Source organism: Ursus americanus, chromosome X (genome assembly GCF_024610735.1).
Source record: "Ursus americanus isolate L20-20 chromosome X, mUrsAme1.1.p, whole genome shotgun sequence".
In the NCBI taxonomy this organism is placed as follows: domain Eukaryota; kingdom Metazoa; phylum Chordata; class Mammalia; order Carnivora; family Ursidae; genus Ursus; species Ursus americanus.
Genome location: NC_142164.1, coordinates 54,998,898 through 55,015,411, shown reverse-complemented (window position 1 = coordinate 55,015,411; position 16,514 = coordinate 54,998,898). Strand labels below are relative to the sequence as shown.

At 37.4% G+C, this 16,514-nt stretch overlaps 1 long non-coding RNA gene across 1 annotated transcript in view; it reads left to right on the top strand.

The window, feature by feature from the left end:
• Positions 1 to 15,578: 15,578 nt before the first annotated feature.
• Positions 15,579 to 16,514, top strand: part of LOC148106913 (uncharacterized) — an 83,171-nt gene continuing 82,235 nt past the window's right edge. The window contains exon 1 of the long non-coding RNA XR_015723309.1: positions 15,579 to 16,132. This is a non-coding gene — a long non-coding RNA (uncharacterized LOC148106913). The remainder of the gene's footprint in view (positions 16,133 to 16,514) is intronic.

Sequence of the window (16,514 nt, the reverse complement as noted above, 5' to 3'; positions counted from 1 at the left end):
AAGCTGCAAAGCTCTGCTGCATTCCTTTTATTTCCTTGTTTAAAAGCAAACATACCCTTTATACTTTCCACTGCCTCTGAATGGTACAGATATGAGGAGTAAACACCAGTAAGGTAAAATCTCATCAATTTTGTCAGTTAACTCAAATTAACATCTATTTTGATGTATCATTCTCCAGTGACAAGATATTATTACCCTCTATGCAATGTGAGGGTAGTTTGAAATACAACTTTAAAACTGGAAGCGCTGGCACTGTGAGCCTCACACTTCTAAGAATTGGTTTGCAAATTTCAACAAAGTCAACAATTTGGGGGCACCTGGGTGGCTCAATCAGTTAAGAGTCCAACTCTTGATTTTGGCTCGGGTCATGATCTCAGGGCTATGGGATCAAGCCCTGCATCAGACTCCATGCAGAGCATGGAGCCTGCTTGTCCCTCTCTCTCTGCTCCTCTCCCACTCTTTCAAATAAATAAGTAAAATCTTTTAAAAAATCAACAACTTGAACAGTCTTAGCTATTTGTCTCTGGGAGGGTTGAGATAAACTGCAACCTTTTTGTTGTTTCACGATCCTAATCTTTTTTTGCACCAGTATCCCATATACATAAAATCAATGTTAATTAACATTAATTTTGTAAATTGAAATTAATGTGGAGAATTTCATATTACTGTTTGACTTAGATTGGAAACCTCCTGAGATTTTAAAGAATCATTACAGTTAGAAATCATATCTGTAAATAAGTCACCTTCTAAGCATTTTCCATAGTTTTCCTGCTCCAAAGCTTACTAGAATACTCGTTTAAGGTCTTCCAATCATCTCTCTTCCACTAACTGGCTATGACTTTGAATGGATCGCTTGGCCCCTGTTTCCTGCTTTATAAATGGAGAATTGAGTAATACATATTCTACTTCTGTTACAGGATTTATTTTCCTCTGGACCCTGCGGTTCTTGGTCAGGCCACTTCAAAGAACGAAGAGGTAGACCAGACAAAGAGTGGTGGGCAGCAAAGCAAAGTTTATTGAGGATAATAAAGTTTACTGAGAGATAATACAAAGCTCCTGAAGAGGGAGGGGACCCAAGAGTGTTGCCACCAGAGTTTCTAAGTCTAGGGATTTTTATGGGCTTGTTGGTGAGCTGTTTTAATCTGATTATCCCTCCATGAACCTGTCACCCAATCACGTTCTTGTCATCTACCCATCTTGTGGGAAAGGGTGGAGGGCTCCTTCCAGGCTGCTGTAAAATCCTTTTGAATGTGGTTTCCTCTTAGGGTAGGGGCCCCCTGTTCCTGCCTGCCTTTCTTCCAACTATTTTTCATTACTTCTCCATAGTTTTGAGAATCAAATGAAATAATTAATGGTAAATTTTGCATCGAAAAACAGGCAAACCAAAAAGCTTGATTAAAACCAGGATAGTAGCAATGTTCACAAGCATTTGGGCTTATTTATAGACTTTTTGGGTAAAGAATTAAGCTGCCTTATTTTCCTCCAGTTAAAATACAATTTCATTTGAGCTGCTTTTTACCCCTCTACCATTCCCTGAATTGTGAATTGACCAAGTGATTTTGTATATGATCTGGGAATTCTTTAGTATAGTGAAAAAAGTACAGACGTGGAGCTAGACAGACTGGGGCTCAAGTCCCTGCCCTATAAATTGCTGACTGTGTTGCTTTGGGGAATTTTCTTAAAATTTGTCAGCCTTAGGTTTCTCATATGCAAAATGGAGTTAATAATACCTATCTTGCAGGCGTTTCATAAATATTCAAATAATATAATTTTTGTGAAATAAACTGATGTCTGAAATTTACATTCAATTGCATCAAAAATAAGAAGGATTAATGGATGGATAGAGGGATGCATAAATGAGCAGATGTATTTTAAGGCAAATATAGTAAAATGTTAATGATAAAGTCAAAGTGATAGATACATGTTGATTCACTGTAAAATTCAATTTTCCTATATGTTTGGAAATTTTCATAATAAAGTATTGGGGCGAAAATCAGATAATGTTAAGCAAAACAATTTGAATGTGGAAAACATAAACTAAATGATAGTTACTGTCTTCTCTCAGGTACATATAATGATAGAGTCTTAAGATGGAAGCACTCATTTATACTGTCAAAAACGAGTTCATCAAAAAAGTGATTTATAAACAAATGCTCTATTCTATGTTTTGTTTATTTTCTATTTAATGTGCCATATAACAGAGGATATATATATATATAAACACTTTTCAAAAAAAAGATTAAGGTACTCTGGGTGAATATACTATGGTGAATAATGTTGATGTTTCCAAAAAACTAACTGTAAGGCTATCAAATCACTTTAATTGTCAATTTTTCCCTTGAAGTTATCAATTGTTTTGTAGATGAATTCTAAAGGTTAGAGAACCAAGCAGGTAGGAGGTGCCTGTCCTTTCCTAAGGATTCACTTATTCTTAGATTCTCTAGTTATTTCTGCCACTGACCTTTTTTTTCAAATCTCCTAGTTGATCTTCTCATCCTCTCTCTTTTCATCAACCCTTTCATACTTAATGCTATACAAGCTCTAATCATGGGTACAATTCAGAAGGAAAGTCAAGTATAATGCCTGTCATTTAGACTATGTTCAATAAACATTACTCTCCCTTTCCCCAGTCCCAATCTTCCTATGGCTAAATGCCTGTTTTAGTTCCTGTTACACCTATCTGAATACTTATACAGTACACATTTTATCTTTGGAGCTGTGTCCATTTCCTAAACTCACTTTACATGGGGACACCACAAGTAAACCACCATGTCTGATCTTCCTGATTATTTTTCAAAGTCTGGGGAAATTAGGAAGCAGAAATGGACTACTGGTTAACTATTTCATAGAAGACTATGAAACTTTCCAGCTGAGTTAAACTATTTAGAAAGGTGTCCAGATGCACTGTGCTCTGAATGTACATTTGAAATATTGACTTTGACATGTGATATCTTCTCAGGAGCTAAGGCCCAGGTCAGATTTCCACAGAATTGAATAATGCTTTTCCTTTCAAATTCATCACTGTTTTCTTTATTTAGCTAGTTCATGCACACTGAACCAGGAATTAATAAGCAGAGCCCGAGTTCATTCTTGAATTAACACTAATCTTTCCCAATTGACTTAATGATTAAATTAGATTTGAGTGGGTAGAGGTAAGACTACATATTTGCTACCTATTCTTCACCCCCCACACCACTTTTACATTTAGCAGAGTAGCTTGTGACTTTCAAAGTTGTTACAATTCTAGCATAAGCATACAACCGGAAATCTCAATATATTCTATGAATCTCTGGCAAAAAGGTGTACTACATAGTTTAGCCCTGTGAGGAGAATTCACCATTACCTTTGCTGTCGATTTTTGGTTGTTTGTTCTGTTCATAAATATGTTTTTGAAATTTATCAGCCTTGAAAAACATTATATGACATCATTCAGCCCTTTTCACAGGCTAGAACATGTTTGAATTACTTTCACCTGGTGAAAATTTGCAGCAACTATGTCAAGGGGGAAAAAATCTTACATTTATTAGTTAGAGACCCAGGTAATGGGCATAGATTGAAGAGCATAGACATGAATACTGATATGCTTTAAAGAGCATATAATAAGCCATATAGTAGAGACAACAAATACTGAGAAATGGTCACTGAAAAGGAAGAATACTTTTTTTTTTTAATTCCAGTATGGTTAACATAGAGTGTTAATTACTTTCAGGTGTACAATATAGTGATTCAACAAGTGCATACATCTCCCAGTGCTCATCCTGACAAGTGCACTCTTTAATCCCCATCACCTATTTAACCCATCCCCCTACCAACCTCCCCTCTGGTAAACATCAGTTTGTTCTCAATAGTTAAGAGTCTGTTTCTTGATTTGTCTCTCCCTCTTTTTCCCCCCTTTGCTCATTTGTTTTGTTTCTCAAATTCAACATGAGTGAAATCATATGATATTTGTCTTTCTCTGACTTATTTCACTTAGCATAATACTCTATAGCTCCAACCATGTTGTTCCAACAATTTCATTCTCTTTTATGGCTAATATTCCATTGTGTGTATGTGCGTGTGTGTGTGTGTGTGTGTGTGTACAACTTCTTTTTTAAGGTTTAATTTATTATTTATTAGAAAGAGAGAAAGCGCGAGAGAGAGAAGGAGATCACAAGTAAGCAGAGAGGCAGGCAGAGGGAGAGGGAGAAGCAGGCTCCCCACTGAACAGAGAGCCCAATACAGGGCTTGATCCCAGGACCCTGGGATCATGATCTGAGCCAAAGGCAGACACTTAACTAACTGAGCCACCCAGGCTCCCCATATATACCACTTCTTATTTATATATTCATCAGTCAATGTACACTTGGGCTGTCTCCATAATTTGGCTATTGAAGATAATGCTGCTATAAACATCGGGGTGCATGTATCACTTTGAATTAGTATTTTTTTTATTCTTTGGGCAAATACATAATAGGGCAATTGCTGGTATTTCTATTTTTAACTTTTTGAGGAACATCCATATTGTTTTCCAGAGTGGCTACACCAGTTTGCATTCCCATCAACATCAAGAGGGTTCCCCTTTCTCCACATCCTCACTAATACCTGTTGTTTCCTGTGTTGTTCATTTTAGACATTCTGACAGATGTGAGATGATATCTCATTGTAGTTTTCATTTGTATTTCCCTGCTGATGAGTGATGTTGAGCATCTTTTCATGTGTCTGTGGGGCATCTGTATATCTTCTTTGGACAAATGTCTGTTCATATCTTCTGCCCATTTCTTAACTGGATTAATTTTTTGGGGGGGTGTTGAGTTTGATAAGTTATTTATGGATTTGGGGCACTAACCCTTTATCAGATATGTCATTTGCAAACATCTTCTCCCATCCCATAGCTTTTCTTTTAGTTTTGTTGATTGTTTCTTTTGGTGTGTGGAAACTTTTTATTTTTATGAAGTCCCAATAGTTCATTTTTGCTTTTGTTTCCCTTGCCTCAGGAGACATATCTAGTAAGAAGTTTCTATAGCCAGCGTCACAGAGGTTATTGCTTGTGTTCTATGGATTCAGGTCTCACATATAGATCTTTAATCCATTTTGCATTTATTTTTGTGTATGGTGTGAGAAAGTGGTTTCATTATTTTTCATGTTGCTGTCCAGCTTTCCCAACACCATTTGTTGAAGAGACTGTCTTTTTTCCATTCGACATTCTTTCCTGGTTTGTTGAAGATTAATTGACCATATAGCTATGGGTTCATTTCTGAGTTTCTATTCTGTTCTATTGGTCTATGTGTCTATTTTTGTGCCAGTTGCCATACTGTTTTGATCACTATAGTTTTGTAATATAACTTGAAGTCCAGAATTGTGATACCTCCAGCTTTGCTTTGCATTTTCAAGGTAGCTTTGTATATTCAGGGTTTTTTGTAGTTCCATACAAAGTTTAGGATTGTTTGTTCTAACTCTGTGAAAAATGCTGTTGGTATTTTTTAAAATATTTTATTTGTTTATTTATTTATTAATTTGTTTATTTATTTTAGGGAGGAAAGGGAGAGAAAGCACAAATGGGGGGGTTGCAGAGGGAGAGGGAGAAGCAGGCAACCCGCTAAGCAGTGAGCCTGATATGGGGCTGGATCCCAGGACTCTGAGATCCTGACCTGAGCTGAAAGCAGACACTTAACCAACTGAGCCACCCAGGTGCCCCTGCTGTTGGTATTTTGATAGGGATTGCATTAAATGTGTAGATTGCTTTGGGTAGTACAGACAGTTTAACAATATTTGTTCTTCCAATCCATGAGCATGGAATGTGTTTCCATTTCTTTGTGTCATCTTCAATTTTGTTCATCAATGTGTCATAGTTTTCAGAGTACATGTATTTCACCCCCTTTGGTTGGGCTGATTCCTAGGTATCTCATTGTTTTTGGTGCAATTGTAAGTAGGATTTTTCCTTAATTTCTCTTTTTGCTGCTTCATTATTGGTGTATAGAAATGCAACAGATTTCTGTACATTGATTTTTATCCTACAACTTTACTAAATTTATTTATCACATCTAGCAGTTTGTTGGTCAAGTCTTTAGGGTTTTCTTTTTTTTTTTAAAGATTTTATTTATTTATTTGACAGAGAGAGACAGCCAGAGAGAAAGGGAACACAAGCAGGGAAGTAGGAGAGGAAGAAGCAGGCTTCCAGCGGAGGAGCCTGATGCAGGGCTCGATCCCATAATGCCAGGATCACGCCCTGAGCCGAAGGCAGATGCTTAATAACTGAGCCACCCAGGTGCCCCTAGGGTTTTCTACATAGAGTATCATGTCATCTACAAATAGTGAAAGTTTGACTTCTTCCTTGCCAATCTGGATGACTTTTATTTCTTTTTGTTGTTTGATTGCTGAAGCTAGGACTTCTAGGACTATGTTGAATAACTGTGGTGAGAGTGGACATTTTTGAAAGGCACTATTCTTTGGCTCACCATAAGTATTATTAGACATGAATTGATGATAATAGAAATTTGAAAAGAATAAAATTGCATATTATTAAAGCCACACACGATGTGACATTTGGATATTTTCTCCTTTTTAAATTGTCCTCAAAACTGATTTACTTATTTCACCATTTTTTTAACCTTCTCTTTCTTTTTTTATTATAATAATATTTTTTATTATATTATGTTAATCACCATACAGTACATCCCTGGTTTTTTATGTAAAGTTCCATGATTCATTAGTTGCGTATAACACCCAGTGCACCGTGCAATACATGCCCTCCTTACTACCCATCACCAGCCTATCCCATTCCCCCAACCCCTCCCCTCTGAAGCCCTCAGTTTGTTTCTCAGAGTCCATAGTCTCTCATGCTTCATTCCCCCTTCTGATTACCCCCCCTTTCTTTATCCCTTTCTTCTCCTACCGATCTTCCTAGTTCTTATGTTCCATAGATGAGAGAAACCATATGATAATTGTCTTTCTCTGCTTGACTTATTTCACTTAGCATTATCTCCTCCAGTCCCGTCCATGTTGCAGCAAATGTCGAGAAATCGTTCTTTTGATAGCTGAGTAATATTCCATTGTATATATGGACCACATCTTCTTAATCCATGCTACCCAGAGCAATCTACACTTTCAATGCCATTCCGATCAAAATACCAATGACATTTTTCAAAGAACTGGAACAAACAGCCCTTAAATTTGTGTGGAACCAGAAAAAGCCACAAATCACCAAGGAAATGTTGAAAAGGAAAAACAAAGCTGGGGGCATCACAGTGCCGGATTTCAAGTTGTACTACAAAGCTGTGATCACAAAGACAGCATGGTACTCACCATTGTTTTTCAACACCTGAGTTTGGCATTGAGAGTTCATCTGTGGAGATAATTCTCTGAAAAACTTCAACCAAAGCCATGGGAAAAAAATGTATTGAACTTCTGTATCATAAATATTTGGATAGATCACTTATTTTGTCCTGAGTTAGTAAGAAAAAAAGACTCAGTCTACTTGATGTCACACAAATGTATTTGATACATTAAAATTTCATATTCCAATCATAACTTTTGTTCTCTTCTCCACACTACCCATCAATGTCTTTCCTTTCCCACTTTATTCATCCACATAAAGTTTTTACAATTCTCACCAGCACTTATATCATTTGTGGCAAATGGTCTCTTTCTCCCTGGCCCTTTATGTAGCTGGCCTATGTCCACAATCTGAATCTCAATATTCAGCTAACACTACTGTGCTGCAGGATGAACATAATTGCTGACATTACTCACCATACGGCTACAAAGGTGATTCTGCAGCCACTAACACTGCACTTACAAACTGCCCACTACCTGACTTTCTCCCCAAGCTTCTGATGCTCCCAAGCACCTGGAAGATCTCCAGTACATTGCTCTAGACCACCTAGCTTTAGGGGGTGTGGGTAAAGTCAGGGTATTGTTATGGGTAAAGTCAGGGTATTGTTATGCAGGTAAATCCAGAATTTGCATTTCATGGGGCAACATGATAATGTTATGGGAACATGAGCTGTTGAACCAAAGGCCTGGAGGATTAGAGGGTCACTTAAACTTTCTGGGTCTGAGATTAAAATTAATTTATCTTTGGGGTGCCTGGGTGGCTCAGATGGTTAAGTGTCTGCCTTCAGCTCAGGTCACAATCCCAGGGTCCTGGGATCAAGCCCTGCATCAGACTCCCTGCTCAGTGGGGAGCCTGCTTCTCCTTCTCCCTCTACTGTTCCCCCTGCTTGTACTCTCTTGCCATCTATGTCAAATAAATAAATAAATAAATAAATAAATAAATAAATAAATAAATAAAATCTTTTAAAAAAATAATTTATCTTTTAAGGTTGTTTAAAGGATTAAATGAGATATTGCATACAAGGGGGTTGGAATAATGCCAAAAAAAAAAAACAGTGCTCTTGAAATAACATCTGTTAATGATGTTTACAATAGGCAAGCAAGTATAAAATGTTTCATGTTAGCTTTCTGTTAGGAAAAGACAAGCAGCATGCTATACCACTGTCACATTTCACAAGTCTATGAGTACAGATAGAATAGTCTTATTGCCCCCAAAAGTAAACTTTTACCATACTTTCCACCAATATGCAGTCAAAGAAATGAAGCCAATGGTGTGCAAAGGGATAGTGGAGGGAGTGTGGAGTAGTAGCTTGACTTATCATTAAATTTCAAAGTCTTGCTCAACAATTATCATAGAATGAACCTGAACTGTTGACCTAATTCGAGAAGGGTCTATGATAGGGCAAGGTGTATCCTTAGACTTCTCAGAGCTCAGATCTTCTTGCGAGGATAGAAATGCCAGGATAGAAATATCTTACATCTCCTTGCTACCTCAACAGATTCCCTCATCCCTCTGGGATGAGCATAAACTCATAAAGATAATTCTGTACCTGCCCTTACTGGATCCCTCTGTAAGGGCAGAAAAAAAAAAACTCTCTTCATAATGCCAAGGTGGCTCACTGAGTGCTGATACCTGGCCCATAAAATTTTATCCTAGCTGCTGGTAAAACAAGTAACTTTCTGATGTTGGTGGAATAGATTTAAAAACTAACTGTACTCCGTCCAATATAGTCTACCTCAGCTACAAAGATAGGGGATTCATTCCTTACATCTACTTTCTGTCGGAAAGAAGGTAGCAGATATCTGCTTCCAGGTCCAAACCACGATGGGCATAGGAACAGAGGCAGGCTTGTGGACCAATAACTAGCTGGCATGCCCCGTAGCTTATCCCATCCAAATGTGGCTCAAAATTTTTGTTTATAGGTGACTCCTTCTAGGAGAATAGTTATTCATTGAGCTATATTTAGGGGGCCACATGGAGAGGCTAATAATATCCATCAGCTGCTTGGTTTTCAGCCCCTCCTGATTGGTGATTTATGACCTCATCATTTCCTATTTGTTGAGCCAAAGTATTAAGGAAGCTGGAACTTTAGGATACCTATAATGATAAGAATAGTGATATATGTAAAAAAAAGTCTTTGAAACTATCTCAATTTGAGTACACAATGATGTTTTCTTATTTAAATTCAATTAATTAATAGTGTATTATTAGTTTCAGAGGTAGAGTTCAATGAGTCATCAGTTGTATATAACACCCAGTGCTCATTACATCACATGACCTCCTTAATGCCCGTCACCCTGTTACCCCATCATGCATCCCCCTCCTCTCCAGCAACCCTCAGTTTGTTTCCTATGGTCTCTTATGGATTGTCTCCCTCTCTGATTATGTGTTATTTTTCCCTCTCTCCCTCTATGCTCCTGTTTTTTTCTTGAATTCCACATGAGTGAAGTCATATGGTACTTATCTTTCTCTGATTGATTTATTTCATTAGCATAATATCTTTTAGTTTTATCCACATTGTTGCAAATGGCAAGATATCATTTATCGATGGCTGAGTAATATTCCATTGTGTATATATACCACATCTTCTTTATCCATTCATCTATCAATGGATATCTGGACTCTTTCCATAGATTGGCTATTGTGGACATTGCTGCTATAAACATTGGAGTGCAAGTGCCCCCTTGGATCACTACATTTGTATCTTTGGGTTATATACCTGGTAGTGCAATTGCTGGGTCAGAGGGCAGCTCTATTTTTAACTTTTTGAGGAACCTCCATTGTGTTTTCAAGAGTGGCTATACCAGCTTGCATTCTTACCAACACTGTGAGAGGGCTCCCCTTTCTCCACATCCTTGCCAACATTTGCTGTTTCCTGAGTTGTTAAGTTTAGCCATTCTGACCAGTGTGAGGTGGTATCTCCTTATGGTTTTGATTTGTATTTCCCTGATGCCAAGTGATGCTGAGCATTTTTTCATGTGTCTGTTGGCCATTTGTATATCTTCTTTGGAGAAATGTCTGTTTATGTCTTCTGCCCATATCTTGACTGGATTGTTTGTCTTTTAGGTGTTGAGTTTCATAAGTTCTTTATAGATATTGAATACTAGCCCTTTATCTGATATGTCATTTGCAAATATCTTCTCCCATTCCGTGGGTTGTCTCTTAATTTTGTTGACTGTTTCCTTTGCTGTGCAGAAGCTTTTTATTTTTATGAAGTCCCAATAGTTCATTTTTGCTTTTCTTTCCCTTACCTTTAGAAAATTGTCTTGGAAGAAGTTGCTGTAGCCAATATCGAAGACATTGCTGCCTGCATTCTTCTCTAGGATTTTGATGGATTCCTATCTCACATTTAAGTCTTTCAAACATTTTGAATTAATCTCTGTGTATGGTGTAAGAGAATGGTCCAGTTTTATTCTTCTGCATGTGGCTGTCCAATTTTCTGAGTACCATTTATTGAAGAGACTGTCATTTTTCCATTGGATATTCTTTCTTGCTTTGTCGAAGATTAGTTGACCATAGAGTTGAGGGTCCATTTCTGGGTTCTCTGGGTTCTGTTCTATGTGTTTGTTTTTGTGCCAGTACCATGTTGTCTTGATGATCACAACTTTGTAATATAGCTTGAAGTCAGACATTGTGATGCTCCCAGTTTGGTTTTCTTTTTCAGCATTCTTCTGACTGGGGTCTTTTCTGGTTCCATACAAATTTTAGGATTATTTGTTCCAGCTCTGTGGAAAATGTCAATGGTATTTTGATAAGGATTGCATTGAATGTTGGATTGCTCTGGGTGTCATAGATATTTTAACAACTTCATTGCCAATTTGGATGCATTTTATTTATTTATCTTTTGTTGTTCTTGTCTGGTTGCTGAGTGGGCATCCCTGCTGGCTCTTGCCCTTAAGGGAAAAGCTGTCAGTTTTTCCCCATTGAGAATGATATTTGCTGTGGGCTTTTCATGGATGGCTTTGATGATATTGAGGTATGTTCCATCACCCTTACACTTTGAAGAATTTTGATCAAGAATGGAGGCTGTACTTTGTCAAATGCTTTTTCTGCATCAGTTGAGAGGATCATATGTTTCTTGTCTTTTCTTTTATTAATATGATCTATCACATTGATTGATTTGTGAATGTTGAGCCATCCTTGCATCCCCAGAACATCCCCACTTGGTCCTGTCGAATAATCCTTTTAATGTAATGTTGGATCCTATTGGCTAGTTTCTTGGTGAGGATTTTGACATCCATTTTCATCAGGGATATTGATCTGTAATTCTCCTTTTTAATGGGGTCTTTGTCTGGTTTGGGGATCAAGGTAATGCTAACCTTACAGAATGAGTTTGGAAGTTTTCCTTCTGTTTCTATTTTTTTAAACAGCTTCAGAAGAATAGGTATTTCTTCTTTCAATGTTCAGTAGAATTTCCCTGGGAAGCCATCTGGCCCTGGACTCTTGTTTGTTGGGAGGTTTTTTATTAATGCTTCAATTTTCTTGCTGGTTTTATGATTTTTGGTTTTCTATTTCTTCCTGTTTCTGTGTTGGTAGTTTATAAGTTTCCGGGAAGGCATCCATTTCTTCCAGATTGCCCAATTTGTTGGCATAGAATTGCTCATAATATGTTCTTTTTTTAATGATGTCAACATACAGCACATCATTAGCTTTTGATGTAGTGTTCCATGATTCATTGTTTGCTTATAACACCCAGTGCTCCATGTAATATGTGCCCCCCTTAATACCCTTCACTGGGCTAGCCCATTCCCCCTCTAAAGCTCTCAGTTTATTTCCCGGAGACCATAGTCTCCCATGGTTCATCTCCCCCCCTATTTTCCCCTCTTCATTTTTCCCTTCCTTATCCTAATGATCTCCCTGCTACTCCTTGGGTTCCACAAATAAGTGAAACCGTATGATAATTGTCTTTCTCTGCTTGACTTATTTCACTTAGCATAATCCCCTCCAGTTCCATCTATATTGATGCAAATGGTGGGTATTCACCTTCTGATGGCTGAGTAATATTCCATTGTATATATGCACCACGTCTTCTTTATCCATTCATCTGTTGAAGGGCATCTCGGCTCCTTCCACAGTTTGGCTATTGTGGACACTGCTCCTATGAACATTGGGGTGCATGTACCCATTCTTTTCACTACATCTGTATCTTTGGGGTAAATACCCAGTAGTGCAGTTGTTGGGTCATAGGGTAGCTCTATTTTTAACTTTTTGAGTAACCTCCACACTGTTTTCCAAAGTGGCTATACCAACTTGCATTCCCACCAACAGTGTAAGAGGGATCCCCTTTCTTCACATCCTCTCCAACATTTGTTGTTTCCTGCCTTGTCAATTTTTGCCATTCTAACTGGTGTAAGTGGTATCTCAATGTGGTTTTGGTTTTTTGTTTGTTTGTTTGTTTTGTTTTATGTTTTTTGTTTTTATATCTGTTTCTCTTTTTTCCTTTTTTTTAAATAATAATATTTTTATTATATTATGTTAGTCACCATACAGTACATCCCCAGTTTTTGATGTAAAGTTCCATGATTCATTACTTGCGTATAACACCCAGTGCACCATGCAATACTTGCCCTCTGTAATACCCATCACCAGCCTATCCCATTCCCCCCGACCCGAAGCCCTCAGTTTGTTTCCCAGTGATGATGATGATGATTCTGGGAATCAATGTGGTTTTGATTTGAATTTCCCTGATGGCTAATGATTTTTAACATTTTTTCATGTGTCTGTTAGCCATTTGTATGTCTTCATTGAAAAAGTGTCTGTTCATATCTTCTGCCCATTTTTTGATAATATGTTCTTAAAATTATCTGTATTTCCTTGGTGTTGGTCATGACCTCTCCCCTTTCATTCATGATTTTATTAATTTGCGTCCTTTCTTTTTCCTTTGGATAAGTCTGGCTAGAGGTTTATCGATCTTATTAATTCTTTCAGAGAACCAGCTTCTAGTTTTGTTTATCTGTTCCACTGTTCTTCTGCTGTCTATTTCATTGATGTCTCCTCTAACCTTTATTATGTTTCTTCTCCTGCTTGGTTTTGGCTTTATTTGCTGTTCTTTCTCCAGCTCCTTTAGGTATAAGGTTAGCTTGTGTATTTGAGATTTTTCTTATTTTTTAGAGAGGCTTGTATTGCAATGTACTTCCCTCTTAGGACTGCCTTTGCCATATCCCAAAGATTTTGAACAGATGTGTTTTCATTATCATTAGTTTCCTGGTTGATACATTAATTTTTTAGTAGGATGCTCTTTAACCTCCAAGTGTTTGAGTTCCTTCCAAATTTCCTCTTGTTATGGAGTTCGTGTTTTTAAAGCATTGTGGTCTGAAAATATGCAGGGAATAATTCCAATCTTTTGGTACCATTTGAAACCTGATTTGTGACCCAGAATGCAATCTATTCCGGGAAGGTCCATGTGCACTTGAGAAGAATGAATATTTTGTTTTTTAGGATGGAATGTTCTGTATATATCTGTGAAGTCCATCTGGTCCAGTGTGTCATTCAAAGCCTTCATTTCTTCTTTTGTCTTCTGGTTAGATGATCTGTCCATTGCTGTGAGTGAGGTGTTGAAGTCCCCTACTTCATTATTATCAGTGTGTTATTGTATTATTATCAATGTGTTTCTTTAATTTGGTTATTAATTGGTTTATATAACTGGCTGCTTCCATGTTGGGGGTTTAAATATTTACAATTGTTAGATATTCTTGTTAGATAGACCCTTTAAGTATGATATTGTGTCCTTCTTCATCTCTTACTACAGTCTTTACTTTAAAATCTAATTTGTCTGATATGAGGATTGCTACCCTAGATTTCTTTTGAGGTCCATTAGTATGGTAAATAGTTCTCCACCCTCTCACATTCAGTCAGGAGGTGTATTTAGGTCTAAAATGAGTCTCTTGTAGACTGCATATGGATGGGTCTTGATTTTTTTAACCAATCTGATGCCCTGTGTCTTTTGATTGGGGCATTTAACCCATTCACATTCAGAGTAACTATTGAAAGATATGAATTTAGTGTTGTAAAGTCACTGTTTCTGTAGATTGTCTCTGTGCCTTTCTGGTCTATGTTACTTTTGGGTTCTCTCTTTGTTTGAAGGATCCCCTTTAATATTTCTTGCAGGGCTGGCTTAGTGATCACAAATTCTTTTAGTTTCTGTTTGTCTTCGAAGCTCTTCATATCTCCTTCTATTCTGAATGTCAGCCTTGCTGGATAAAATATTCTTGGCTGCATTTTTTTTCTCATTAAGCATCCTGAATATATCATGCCTGTACTTTCTGGCTTGCCAGGTCTCTGTGGATAGGTCTGCTGCCAGCCTTATATTTCTACCTCCATAGGTTAGGGACCTCTTGTCCCAGAGTACTTTCAGGATTTTCTCTTTGTTTCTGAAATTTGCAAGCTTCACTTTCATATGTCAAAGTGTTTACCTATTTTTATTGATTTCGAGGGGGTTCTCTGTTCCTCCTGGACTTGATTGCCTGTTTCCTTCCCCAAATTAAGGAGGTTCTCAGCTATGATTTGCTCAAATATACTTTCTGCCCCTCTCTCTCTTTCCTCTTCCTCTGGGACACCAATTATTCTAATATTGTTTTGCTTTATGTTATCGCTGATTTCTTGATACCTCCCCTCATGATCCAGTAGTTGTTTTACTCTTTTTCTCAGCATCTTTGTTTTCCATCATTTTGTCTTCTATGTCAGTGTCTCTCTCTTCTGCCTGATTTACCCTAGAAGTTAGTGCCTCCATTTTTTATTGCATCATAGTAATACCTTTTTTATTTTGGCCTGATTAAATTTTAGTTATTTTATTTCTCCAGAATGTGATTCTCTAGTGTCTTCTATCTTTTTTTCACACCAAGCTAGTATCTTTATAATCATTGTTCTAAATTATAGCTCCTACATCTTACTTACATCCATATTAAGTCTCTGGCAGTTAGTATTGCCTCTTGTTCTTTTTTCTGGGATAAGTTTTTACATATTGTCATTTTTTCAGAGAAGAATAGATGAACAAGGGAACAAAATACAAAAAATATCAACCCAGATCCCAGGAGATATACACTATGCAAATCAGAAGAGGTCAGAAACAAACAAACAAAATTGGGAGAGAAAGAGAGAATATAATCAAACAGGTGGACAGAACAGAATAATACAGTAGGTCCTGGGTGTATTTTGGTCTGTTTGTTAGAAGAAACTAGATCCCAAAATTATATACAAAGAAAAACTTTATATATATATATATATATATATACACACACACACACACACACACACACACACACACACACACACACACACAGAGGCTCTCTCCCCCTGGGTTTATCATCCAATATATTGCCTCTGATTCACTTCTCCACACCTCCTACTTTGCAAAAAGTGGTCACTTTTCTATTTGTAGAATTGCAACAATTCTTAAATCTCAGGTTGAGTTCACAGGTATTCAGAATGATTTGATAGCTATCTAGCTAAATTCCAGAAACCAGATGAAACTAGTGTCCTCTCTTCCTCCAGCATATCCCTCCAACCATGATGATTTTTTTTTAAATCTATGGAATAAGCCTATGGTTCCTCAGTGATTATTTAATGAGATACCAAGTAACCTTCTAAATCAAAGAGTCTTCCATCTACCTAATGATATATTGATCTAATCATCATACCTGTCTTCTATAACCTTTGAATTAGGTGGTCTTAGATTGTCGACCTTTGGCCAATCCTGAGCAATGTATTTGAGTGCCTAGAAATGGAATTCCAAGACCATGCCTGTTTAACCAAGGAGTTCTCAAAAAACCAGACAAGGAAATTGGTGGTGCTGGAGTCAATGCCTCTAAGACCAAAGAACAGGTAGGCTACACTGTTACAGGAGAAGCCTATCATCTCCACATTTACTTCTCTAGGATGCACTTTTTCCATACTGGGTTCCAATACTTCCCTCATGCTTGAAGGACTTCCTTGAAGGGGCTTGGTACTATGTAGTAGTGCTTCCAGACACCATACATAACCTAGAGTAACCCGTATCAAACAAATAGAACCACCATTTTCACTTGGTTAGTCTTCTTCATCATGTTCATATTGGGCAGCAAAAAACACTACTCGGGCTCTGTGTTTTGTCAGCGGGAATTTATAAAAATCAATAGAGGCTGTCCTACTCTGAGAATTTCTCTGGCCTAAAAACTTAGTAGCAGAAAATAAAACTTAGGTAGTGTTGAAGTACCCTAATCTTTAC